The following is a 13,535-nucleotide window of genomic DNA, read 5'->3' as shown; positions in this document are numbered from 1 at the left end:
TTTATCTGTCCTTTGACTCTAAATGATAGCTTTCCAGGATAAAGTATTCTTGGATGTAGATCCTGGATTTTCATCATGTTGAATATGTTGTGCCTAGCCCTTCTGTCCTGCATGGTTTCTTTTGAGAAATCAGCTGCCAGTCTTATGGGTGCTCCCTTGTAGATAACGCTGCTTTTAAGATTCTCTCTTTCTATTTAACCTATGGAATTTTACTTATAATGTGTCTTGGTGTGGGCCTCTTTGGGTTCATTCTTTTTGGGATTCTGAGCTTCTTGTGATTGTATGTCTATTTCCTTCATCAGGTTAGGGAAGTTTTCCATCATTATTTCTTCAAATAGCTCTTCAACTTCTTCTTTTCTTTCAAGTACCCCTATGGCATGGATATTTTTACATTTAATAGTGTCCCGTAGGCTCCTTAAATTATTATTATATTCTTGACTTCTTTTTTCTTGTTCTGATTGGGTGTCCTTGGCTTCCCCATCCTCTATATCAGTGGTTCTATCCTCTTCTTTATGCACCCTGTTGATTCCCTCTAATATACTTTTCATCTCAGATAATATGTTCTTCATTTGACTGGTTCCCTTTTATAATTTCCATTTCCATTTTTATGTTTTTTATCTCTGTTCAAATTCTCACTGAGTTCATCTCCACTTTCCCTAAGTTCATTAGGCATTTTTATAACCAATATTTTGAAATCTGCATCTGTTAGATTGGTAAACTCCATTATTCCTGGATCTCTGTTCTATTCTTTTATATGGTTTCTGCTTCTTTGTCTTCCCATTTTGGCTACCTTTCCATGTCTGTTTCTATGGACTAAGCAAAGCTCCAAAGTCTCCTGGTCTTATTAGCATAGCTTTGTGTAGTAGATTTCCAGTGGCACAGTCCTGAGAGGAGTTCAGTTGCAGGCCAAATTTACCCCAAGCTGGTTCTCCTCTTGGGCCACCTGTTAAGATTCAGCAAGCAATTCTGTGTTTATAGTTGCCTCAATGAAACTGAGGTCAGCTGCCACCAGTGTTAAGTCTTGGAGTTGGCTCAGCAAGGAGCACCAAACTTGATGAGGACACAACTGGATGTGGCTTGGGTGGGGCCAGCAAGTTGGGGGAGGCAGGGTTTTAGGGAATCCTCTGGGCAGAGCAACCTCCATTATCCAGTTTGATGTCTCAGCTGTAGTGGCACTGCCTCCGCACACCGGGAGAGGGGAGAGCACAACAGAGGAACAATGGATTCCACCAACACTTCTGCCTGGGAGAGAACCTTGCCTCTGGCCCTTGCTCTGACAATTCAGTGTTCCCCGTTAGTCCCTGGTTACTCTTGAGCAGCCTACCCAGCACTTGTGCTCAGAGCGAGCAGGTCTGTCACCACGAAAGTCTACTCGTGGACACGGCTCCTTTAAGAGGTGTCTGTAGTTGTCACAGCTTCCATTCCACATTGCCCAGGAAGCTCGCTCGCATGCCCTTAGCAGCCCAATGCCCACCTCCATGCCTTGTATTCTACATGCTGTGTTTTATGAAGTGTTTATTTTGAGCCTTTACTGAATTTCCAGTCTCAGGCTCTGATTGCCTCCTCCAACAGGCAGCCGTCCTGCAACTTGCCTTAGAATGTGGCTGGAGGTAGAGAACCAGAGTGTAGCAGCCCACAGGATAGACCAGCAGAGTTTCAACTTGGCTAGTCAATTCGTTTGAAACTTAAATGTAACAATCTTTAAAAATATTTAATCGGCAACCAAGAATCCCCATATGCCAGAATTTACTGTTCCTTCCATTTCATATTCTTGAGCTGCTGATGGCTCTTACAACTTTTTCATAGTTCTTGTTGCTTTGTTTATTGAGCAAATGAGCATCATGTGACTGGTGCAGTCTCTTGGAATTAGGACTTAAAGCACCTAAACACAGTTGCAATAAGCTCCTGGATTCTTTCCCAGCTTGGCTGATGTACACGTGTGGGCACTGTTGGTACTGCAGCTCCCTTTATTTACTGCATTTCTGTTCCTGGCTGGACACCAGAGGCATCTTGACCTGTGAGGAGGGTGTGACAGAAGAGGAGAGTGCAAGTGGGACCACATTTAAACTCTCATACCTACAACGCCCAAAACTCAGCTGCCTCTCCCTGACACTGCACCATGATCCTCTGCATTAGCTCATGTGCACCATAGCCTTGACCCTGTATCCTCTCATCTTCTCCCCAGGTTACCATGTACGTGTCTTGGGTGGCTAAAGTCCAGAGCCTGGGCAAGACTTGTGCACCGTGGGCCAGCAGGCTAGAGCAGTAGCAGCTCACTCATCCCCAGCTCTGCTTTGCCAGCCCCACGTCTCAGTTCTCTACTACTTTGGAACATACAAGTTAATAACTTCTGGATATTAAACAGAGTATAACTACAGAGATTTTCATGTCGGGATGACAGTAGAGAACTAGCTAGAGGAAGTTTTCACATTTTAATGATAAACTAGTTGTGAGATTGTTTGTTTTATTAATATAATTATAACCTTTAATTATTGCTATTCTTATTTTACTACAGATACTTCAAAAGTTGAGGTAGCAAAGGTTAAGAATTCCTTTCTATTTTTTAAAAATTGCACTGGCTTTTTCCTGTTTAAGTTTACAGTTGTTCTAAGGTCCTGACATAGGCTTCATGAAAATTATATACATTTTTGGAAACCAAAATGACTATTCGCAGCAATCAATGAGACATATAAAAAAACAAATAGAAGAAACTGGTTCTATCTTTCTCCCAAAGCGGACCAAATTAATTATTAAACTACATGCAGAAAAAATCAAATTAGCCATGAAAAACAAGTATGGAAAAGAAAAACCTTAGTGACTGCCTCAATTCAGACTTAAAAATGTTAACAAAAACCCATAATATGAAACTCAGGGAATCCTCCATACTTCACAGTACAGGATTTGTCATTGATCTATCTATTGGGCCAGGTGGTATACATCTATGTGCGTAATTTTAATTTTTGTTCATTGATAGTAACTAGGAGGAGGCTTGGCTCTATATCCTAAGGAGTGCTTGGAGAAATATACAAAAAACTGTCCAGCTCTTTCTGAACAGGTCAAATTAAAAACGAGCATCCATCAAAAGATTATGACTCTACTGTATAGAAAATGTTTATGTCAGTGATTAGAAATTATAAATAATATGTGACCATCAAGAGACTAGAGTAAATGAAATAACAGATAAATGAAATTGAATCTTGATTCTAAAATTTGATGGATAAAAGAACTGCAATTAGCAAGCAAATGGCTTAGCATTGAAATTCACTACACAGTGATCTTAATTAGAACAATGAGAACTCACTTTTTAGTCAAATAAGCGATGCGTAATAACAAATACCTAAATAAGCAAGAGTTTATGTCAAATAAGTCAGACATTGAAAATGTTCTTATGTTTTGTGCCAATTCAGCTGTTCTGTGAAAATGATTCTGAGAAAATAGGAGCAAAACTGTGCAGAGGCCATGATAACCCACATTCTCCTCCAGGCATCTTCTGTTTCACACCTCCACTCCACAAACAAGCGTACACACCTAGTTTTCATACACAGTGTATTGAATTCTTGTTCTTGTGTTTCCCCTTCAACCCAGTCCCATCTGGTTTCTGTCCCATTCATCCTACTAAACGAAATCATCCTAAGGATACCAAGCATATCTGTTTCCAGGTCCACTGGGGAGTTCATCTGCACCGGCCCTACAAGCTCCACTGTGTCTTCGGAACACACTTCTTCCCGTCAGTAGTGTCACCCCACCCTTCCTTGTTCATCCTCTAGCTCGCTTGCTCCCTACCTCACTGCCCTTTGCAGACTCTCCTCTGCCCTGTAGAGAGCCAGATCTGAGCCAGACCTGTGGTGGAAACATTGGCAAAGCCATGCTTGACTGTTTTATAATCTCCCAAGGACAGAGAAGCAAAATAGTGAACAGACAGCTGCTTCTAGTTTAGCATAGATAACCGGGTACAGACAGGCCTTGGGAAATTATTGCTGCCAGCAAGTTTGAAGTCCTGAGAAGAAGACTTCCACTCCCTCCTTGACCTTCAAAAGTGTTTAATAAACACGCTGAGCTTGCCTTGGAATCACTGTATCTGAGCAGAGTTTAGTGTCCCACCTGGCCTCACCTTTTGTGTATACTGTCTCTGTGTTTTTCTCCATCCTTCTGTCGCCCCCTCTCAGGTACATTAACTGTCTAGCCAAGCAGGTCACGGCATGCCCAACCCTTAAACGCTGAAGGTCTGCAGGATAATGTTTAGGTCCTTTCCTTATTATCCACTCTCTGAGTGACTTCATTCCATTCTGATGCCCTAATTACCAGATATGCAATAAAGCATCCCTAATTAATACTTCCCTATGGTAGTTTTGTTCATTGTATACCCATATTCCCAACTGCCAATAAGATAGTGGCACAAACTCATATTCCAGAATCCTTAGAAAGAATAGCTGATATTATTTTTCCTTTTCAACCTCCTTTGTACCTAAAATTTCTGGCATGTTTCTTCTTCATTCCTTTCTTTTCTTTCTCTTCATGGTGTTTAATGTAATTGAAATTAACATTATTACTGCTTTTGTCTCTTTTTCTGTGACACAAAGTTCAACACATCAAGAACTATCCATATTTATTTATCTGGATTTCTTGAGGATGCTTACACAGTTTGAAATTAGACACTCAACTTCTACACTTCACCTGAAAGGAATGAATGAGTAAAGATATTTTTCTACTCATTCTTCACTATCGGCTACAAAACAAGGGTTTGGATTTTGATTTTATAAATAAATTCAAGAAGTTTTTAGATAGAAATTTAATAATAAAGCAAAAACAAACAACATAGAAAGGTAAACATGTGTAAATTTTAATACAATGCAAAGATCAACATGTAATTACATTGATTTTTAAATATTACAAATATGATTGATGCAGGAAGGAGTGGAATAAATTAATAATAAATAAACACAAACATTAATTAATTAGTTAATTAATTTAAAGCAATCAAGCATCAAGGCAGCTACCTCTTAGGGACTGATGCCCCAGAAACTGAATTTGTAACATAGTCTTGCTTAGTACTAAGACAAAAGATTTGCTGAATTAACTTTAGTAACTTCTGTGATTAAAGCAGAAAGACCCTTTGGAAATGACTGATGACATATGTGCAAGTATGATGTAGCTCAACCAACATGAGAATCCTTGGAGTCTCCATCCTGATTTCATAACCTTTCTAGCAAGTTTTGTTGATAAAGAGAAGGATTTCCTTAATTTCCACTCTGACAATCTCCCAGGCACAGTCATTGTATTGCTTCTCTTTGAGATAGTGATGGATGCCCCGGAAGTACTTCTTCATTGCCAGTGCAAGATCTTCCATTCCCAGGGCAGATTCCACTTCTTTCATCTCTGGCACCAAACAGGTGCCCAGGTCTTCCAGCTGCCAGTGGAGTCCACTAAGGAGCTCATGCAGCAGGGTCATGTTCCAGGCAACAGAGGAGTGCTCTGCGCCGAAGACTTTGGAGGTCTCCTGGAGCATCTCGTAGAGGACAGAGATGGCCTGGGCCTCTTGGACCTGGCTGCCATCCACCATCTTCTGGGGGCATCTGAAGTTCTTTGTGTCCTTCAACAACTAAAGGAGCTCTGCGTTTGGTGCAGAATCACAATGTTCTCCTTGCTGACACAGATGTGGTCCTGAGACAGGTCACAGCCCAGAAACCCACCGGGACCATACCTGAATACCAGCAGGGCAGCAAGTAGAGAGAGCAGGGGAGCCATGGAGAATCGGGGGTGCTGCTGGCCTGGCTGCAAGTATGCGGAGCCTTGGACTATAGGTTCTCTGATGACCTTCAATGTAAACATGGCCATTAAATAGGGAAGACAATAATTTTCATTTCTAAATATTTCTTTATACTTTTGCTTCCTTTTTTTTGGTTTTCATGTATGTGTTCTCTGTGGGGTCGAAGAAAATGTCATCAATCTACACTATCAATTTTGTAATAGAAATTTAATTTTCCCAGGAAACTTCAAGTGTATCACACCAAGTGAATACATATCAATCAAATGAGAAAAGTTTTTGTCTTAAAGTCAAAAGCGTGTGTAGGTATGTAATTACACACACACATGCGCTGCCCTTTCTTTCCACCGTGTGTAACTTGTCTGCGGTGCTGCTCAGCTGTGCCAGTATTTTAGCAGTAATACTAGTTCTATTCTGAGGCATGTAGGTGTGGGGATTCTAATCCCAAGACCATTTTATTTTGCCAACACCACCTGACTCATGAGGGAGATGCCACTTCTAGAAACCCTTTTCCTCGGGAGTGCCAAAGCGTCCTCAACCCAGACTCTCCTGGACTTATTCCCTGAGGGCAGGTAGACCACATGCTGAGGACTCTAGAATTACCCTGCTGTGGAGGGCTTGTGTCTATAGGCAAAATAATAACCTACCAGGATCCTTGCCCTTCCTGCTGGAGTGTTTGTGTAAAGGGTCCTAGTTGTCAGGGGTGACCTCCACCTCTCTTGACCCATGTCCCCATGTGTAAGAGTGTCAGCATCCCCCCATGCTGATAGCAAAGCTAATTTTGTCTATAAATAGAGGATTTGTTACCTAATTGTAATCATTTTGCCTTTACTAGGCAGATAATTTTCATTTTGCCAAAACAGCTTTTTTGTAAGACTTATTACTTAAATTTGTGAACACTTGTTATAGTCAGAGTTTCTGAGCTGGGCACAAGAGATGCAATGATGTCTCTCAGTAGAAACTTAGAGAACAGAAACTGGTGAACTTCAGTTGCTCATTCAGTCTGCATATTTCTAATGCGCTGCTTTGTTTGTCTTCTGTGTCACACTCAAAATACAGGTAGTGAAGCTCAGTCTATTATGTCAAAAAGAAATAGCCTTTTTACAAATTACTTCTGCTATTCCATTTTAAATTTAGATAAGAACAACAGGTTCTTAAAAACTTCATTTCCATAGTGGTTTACGGGGCATAGTCTCTCTTGCTCATCTGGCATTACTTTCTGTTTCACTCTGAGGTTAATGCAAAGAAGGGGAAGTAACTGAATTGCAAAGGGGCTTCACCGTTTTTCTCTCTAACTTCAAGACTTCATTTCAACTTTCTTAGAAAGCAAAACTAGAAAATCGTTTGTGGGCAAGAAATAAAACAACGTAATTCTGAATGTCATGAATGTGAAAAAAGGAAAGTGACTTTCCTACTGACAAAATGACAAAGTCTAAGTTAGCAAAACTTAGTGAAGCAAAGATGGGGACTGGTGGTGTGGAGAGTGGAAGGATGAAAGCCAGCATGGACTTACTCAAAATGGGGAAAAGGCTGCCCCTGCCAGAGGCTCAAAGAAGACTGCGTTTTGATCCATGACCTACCTTCGGCTTTGCAAAACCAGCCACTTCATTCTTCTTTCATTCAATCCACATGTGAAATCAGCTCTGAGGAGAGAAGAGAGGAGTCACACCAACCAATTCTCAAAAGAGTGGCAACCTGAACCCAGGTGCCAGAACACTAACAACACTCTCTGTTGTAAACTGGAATAGTAACCTTTGCCTGCAGTCTATCTGGTTAAGAAATCCACTCAGGCAACTTAAAGATTGCCTTAGAAATCTAAAATTAAAGATAAGAGTCTGCTCTTAATCTGGAAAATATTGATGATGATATTTTAAATGAAAACACCAGAATTTATTGCATGCTAACCATGGACCCGCAACTATTCCAAGATCTTTGAAGCTATTAATTCAATCTTTCCAGTAACTCCATTTGGACTGTTTGGAAAGAAATATAAATCTGGAAGGATGGATTATTCTGAAGGTACTAAAATCCAACGTCAAAACCTTCAGGAGATTTTAGATATTGACTTGTCTGGAAGAGCCTGTTAAAAGAAATGAAGGATTGAAATGGATGTGGTATTTATAATCCATGCAGAGGCCATGGCATGAAATCGAAAGATCAGGAATGGTGTAGTGATAAAGGATTTCGAGCATCACTTCAAATGCCAAAGGACTGTTGTCTACTGTTTTGTATTGTAACAGGCGTGTGCTGAGTGTCACTGACTGACTGACTTTAAATACTAAGGAAAGTAGACACAGTTCCTTTGAAATAACTATAAGGGAGTAGATTTTTCTGCAAATGGAAACAGAAGTTTGCAGCTTGCACTGGAGTAACCCTCGTTCCTTCCAACACTCAGCAGGTACTGTGGTATCAGAGTCACCGGCCCCAGGGACACCATTATTGGCCACGTATGGGTGGGAGAAGTTTGTGCTCAGGGAATCCACATGGATCTCCTCCTCATCTGAATAAGAATGATCTGGAAAAACAGCTGACTCTGTGCTGCCCATTGGAATCATTCCACCTCCTGAGGGCCTGCCTGTTGCATTCCATACAATAAAGGTCTCTGTACTCCTTCCAAGTCCTCAAGCTGCTGCTGACTTCCATCTCCTTCCTGTTTCTAGATATGCGCTGTTGTTTTTGACCAAACGTGAGTCCTGCAGCACCTCCTGATGGAATCAGACATGGAACCATCTCAGGAGGGACACAGATGAGCTCCTAGATTTGTTCCAAAGTCAAGGTTGTAGACATGTAGGAAAGGCTTTTCTATAGGACTGGACATCAGAGGGATCTTGATCTCTAGAGTATGAGAATCAGTTGGTGGGAGGGTGGAGGCATGGCCACACCCGTCTGCACATACTCTAGTTGCTGACGCTGGGAAACCTTGGCAACTTCTAGCTGGTGCTGTGCTGTGATCCCTCACAGCTCATCCAGTGGCACTGGAGGCCTCTTCTCAGCCTCAGGGTGTAAGCTTGCCCTGCAATGAGGGACCTGTGAGGAGTCTTCAGCTGGCTCAAGCTCAGTCCCCTTCACCCTGCCCAGACATTCAGACTTGCAACCGAGTCCTCCTACATCTTCAAATATTGAGAAACTCTGAGATATGACAGAAGACATGGATATATAAAGGCTTTTAGAGAAAGGCACCGATATAGAACCAATGATAAACTTTTGTACCCAAGAGTATAAATGAAAAATAAAAACAAAAAGGGAAGATTACAGTAAAAAAAAAAAAACAAAGAAGAAAGAAAAGAAAATAGAGAAGAAAAAAGGAAAAAAGAGCACCAAATAGTGGCAGCAGTTATATTTGAAAGTTGGTAGGAAATAACAAAGACAGAGCAAGGTGAATCCCAAAAAAAGTCCTGTAGCCCTGCTCCTATATGGTCTCCTACAAGTGGTGGAGGAACAAAGAGAGGCAAGTCATAAAATCGTTAAACATGCAAATGAGAGCCCTTTACCCCATCAATTGGACAGAAGCTCTGTAAAGATAACGTTTGTAACCTAAAGTAGAAATTTGAGAATCAGATCCCTGCAAAATGAGCAATTGGCACACACTGCCTGATGAACTTTTTCAGCTGCAGGTTAGATGCCCTTAACACCTCTCCATTCTACCCAAACAGATACTTCCAGGCCTGTCATTTGGCAACAATCGTATCCTCTGAAATTCCTTTAAGCTAGGTTTCTCTTACTACTGAGTCAAGGTGCAAGGGATGCCTGTGGCATCATTATGCAAAGTGAAAAGGAGAATTTCTCCTGATTATGAAGTCAAGGGACATGATCTGGGAGTAGGAATGAATTTGAAAATTATCAACTTACTATTGAGAACATGTTCATGCACCTTTAAACAGGACCTATTTCCTGATTTACCTTTCTTCTCATTTATCCAGAAAGGCAGGCTTTAAGGCTCCAAGTGGCCAACAAGGACAGTAAAGGGACACATGATTCAAGAGGCCCTGGACAGCTGAACAGCCTGGAGGCAAGAAACACACACATTCTGACTCTCCCCACATAGCTGCAGTTTTCCCATAGACGGAATGCCCTGCTTGAAACTGGGGGGATTTTCCTCCAGAAGATATAAAAACTAAGGCAGTAACTTTTCCAACTATCTTTCAGAAATCAGTTCTTTCCAGGACAGTCTCTTTACAAAGGTCTGAAAAAGTTTTGTCCAGGACAAGAATTCGCCTCTTCGCAGACTTGGTCGATGTGTTTGTCTCCCTTGGCCAATAGGTGGCGCGCTTCCTCTGTAGATGTTTCTTAGTCCCCACAGTAAAGGATCCCACTTTTAGTTCCGTTAAGCTACAGCTGCTATTTACGGCATTGTAACAAGGAAATGTCTCATTTCTAAAACTACTCATCAGAAGGGGCAAAATTGTTTCTAAAGTAGGAGTTTCTGACAACCTGGAACTTTAACTCAACTTTTGCTTTTAACTTGCAGCTTTGTGCTCTTAAAGGGAAAGTGGTGGCCGGAAACCACAGAGGAGCAGGATAGGGCTATGTGAATGGGTGGTGCAGGCGAAGGCATGAGTGAGGAGAGCACGCTGGGAATTTCTACCTTGGAGAGGAAGTAAATGACGTCATATGTGAATAGCAGACTGTGCTTCAGAAAAGCAAGGAGGGAGGGCCGAAGTGCGCCACGAAGTATTAAAACGTGTGGTATATGTTTCACCTCAGTGTAGAAAACCAACTTCTCTTCTAGATATTTAAGCAAGCTGCCGTTTCCTAACTGTATATACAAATCCAACTTGTCTTCCGTGTGAATAGTGACCATAGTCATTCAGTGTGCACAACACTCCCCAGACTTTCATTTTTTAGACTGTCATATTTTTGCAGGTCATTACTGAGAGGTGGAAGAGTTTGCTGTTACCTATATATCAATATTTAAAAAAAAAAAAAAAAAAACAACTAAAAAAAGTTGCCAGACTTAAGCCGACCTCTGTGGAACTCTTTTAAGTCTTTTAAGATGTTTTAATTTATTTAACACTCACAGTAATTCTAGAAATATTAAACTTTAGAATGCTGGGGCTCAGTGAAAGAGTTAAGTGAATTTTTCAGGATTACACAATTGCTGGAGAAAACAAGATTCAAATCATAATCCTATATTGCATACCATAGGTATTCGACAAGTTTTATAGTTTAGGATTCCATTCCATTTCCATAGTTGAAAATAGGCTTTATCCTCCAAATACATTTTTCTCTTCTTTTTACTGCTGCATGCTATTATTTTGCTTTGTTTTGCTGATTTTTAGCTTTTGTTTACCTTAGAGGTTGTGGAGGAGAAATTCCTTGATCCACTTTCATCCTTCAACCTGAAGAAGGAATTAAACCAGACTAGTCACTTCATTGCCATTTGGTGATGTGTGCACCCTCAAGAGCCTGTGGTTTTCGTGAAAGGGATGCTCTCCACATTGTAGATGAAGCACACTTAATCAGAAAGAATGCGTATGGTGTTGGAGAACAGAGGAATTCTTGGCACACCTATCTCATCTAGAAAATGATGTGAGATTAGAGTAGCAATACTCAAAACAGTGTAGTAAAGGCAGAAACAGAGTAAACAAATTATTAAAATACCTGTTGTACAATCCGAAATTGTATTATCTAATCTAAGGTAAAGGATATATCTGATACAAATATGGCGGAAAGAAGTTTTCAATAAATAGTTCCAGGATGATTAGCATGCTAAGAAGAAATTGATGTTCAAAATGTGGTGAAATGTAAGCAGGGCCCTGGCCAAACCCAAGCTGGAGAGCAGCAAATCCAAATGTTTAGTGTGGTATGTAAGGAAAGGATTTGATACCTCTCCACAGTTGCAGGCCCTCCCTGCGCCCTGAGGAATTCACACACTTCCTGGTGAAATACCTCAATGAAAAGATTGTGTTGATTACAGAAATTTCTCTCAAGAAGTACCAATTGATATAGTTGAATAAATAAAATATCGCCAGCTCTCAGGTAACAATGTCTATTCATTCACCTTCCTTAGCTTGTATTAGACTTACTTCTCTTTTTTTGTTAACTATGCAGAGGTTTCATTATGGAGTGAAAGAGATGTCAGGATCGTTATTCTACGTGACAATGAGAAAACACTACTATTTAATAATGCTTGAAGTCAGATATTAGGAATGAATCTGTGAAACTAAAAGGGTACTATCGAGAGTCATGGAATTAATGTTGAGATATTTCTGCTTACCATTGAGATCTATTCCCAGATTATCAGCTCTACCTGCCCCCAGAGTTTCATAGTATGTGAAAGGGGTGATTCACAGGGAGGCTGTGGTCTGCACAGTAGGTTGTAGAGAGGGAACACGTTTTCTCTGTCCTTTAACCTGTCCGAACCCAAAGAGCCCATGCCCTGCCTGAAGGTGGACACTTGGAGACTCTTTTTCTTTGTAATAGACAAGGGGTTAGGAAACAGATTTGTGACTGCAAATGAATCTACTATTGCCAAGAAGGATCTTTGTTAGTAGCATGAAGGGACATCCCCAGACAGCGGCAAGATTTCTGCCTAGAGCAGCAGCCAGCACTCTAGTCTTGGTCGCCCCCTTGTCCCACGTGGCCACCAGGGGGCTGTGTACCCTGAGAGGTGTTGCATTGGCCCACCCACAAGCTGGATCCTGCTTTCAGTTTCCTTTTAGCTACAGCTACTGTTACATCATGCTCCAGGGACATTAAGGAGAGCCTCTTCTGCAGATGTTCCTGCAAAACCTAGAAATTTTATTTAACTTTGGCTTTCTACATGTGATGTTCTGCTTTTTAGAAAATCCCCAAAGTGAAACCACAAAAGAACAGAAACCAGTTAGTCACGTGAATGGGCAGAGAGGTAAGAGATGAATGATCTGTGAGGTTTTCTCCTTGGAGAGTAAGGAAAACTACTGTTGATATGGAATGTATCCTGGCTTGCTGGGTAGGAAGGGAAAGAGGGAGTGTACTAGGAGCTAGACTCTCTTACAATAACATGTTCTTTTGCCCGGTAAGCGGACATTTCTTTCCCCTTCTCGGATTAACGTTAATATTACTACAAGCCACCATTTCTACACTGAAAAAATGAGACACTTCTTTGAATGAGGAACGATAATTTTTGAGTCTTTCCTTGAATTCCGGACAGAATTCTGATTTTTTTTAGGCTTCCTCCTTTGGAGGTCAGTTAATGAAAAATAGGACATAGGGTCTAAGAATGTTATAAAGAGAGACAAATTACATTCTCATATTTATGTGTTGGAAGAAATCTAGGAAAATACCGATCGTATTTTAAGTTCTTTCTCTATGGAAAATGTGATGCTAAGTGCCTTAAAATGCATGACTAGTTTTATATAGTCATGAAAACTATATAAATATTTGAACCCTTTTTATGATGGGAAAACCGAGGCTTAGAAAGATAAAGTGGGTTGCTCAACATAACACATGTGTCCAAGCAGAATGAAATTTCAGTGAAAAATTCTGTCTTGTGAGTTAGGGTAATGTTGCGAGTTTTCTATTCTGTATTTCTGCTATCTATGTGAAATCTGCTTACACTCCCGAATTATGTACAACTCTCTATTGTGCTATGGATTTCCATTGTTCATTTTACGTTTTCAGCTGATTTTGACCAATTTCTTAACCTTAAGTGTTGATGAAGTCATTGCTTGATCCAGCTTCCCATTTCAATTTTAAAGGAAGTCTGTCAGTATTTATATCCTTGATAATTTGCTTATCTTAGCATTCACATGCAACTGGCAATTCATAAAATTGAGAAAAATTGCTAGAG

At 40.6% G+C, this 13,535-nt stretch overlaps 1 pseudogene; it reads right to left on the bottom strand.

Moving 5' to 3' along the window:
- Positions 1-5,203: 5,203 nt before the first annotated feature.
- Positions 5,204-5,745, bottom strand: LOC107506693 (annotated as a pseudogene).
- Between the last annotated feature and the right edge of the window lie 7,790 nt (positions 5,746-13,535).

This window comes from Rousettus aegyptiacus, unplaced genomic scaffold (assembly GCF_014176215.1).
Source record: "Rousettus aegyptiacus isolate mRouAeg1 unplaced genomic scaffold, mRouAeg1.p scaffold_m13_p_3, whole genome shotgun sequence".
In the NCBI taxonomy this organism is placed as follows: Eukaryota; Metazoa; Chordata; class Mammalia; order Chiroptera; family Pteropodidae; genus Rousettus; species Rousettus aegyptiacus.
Note: the sequence above shows the minus strand (reverse complement) of the source record. Positions and strands in the feature narration are given on the sequence as shown.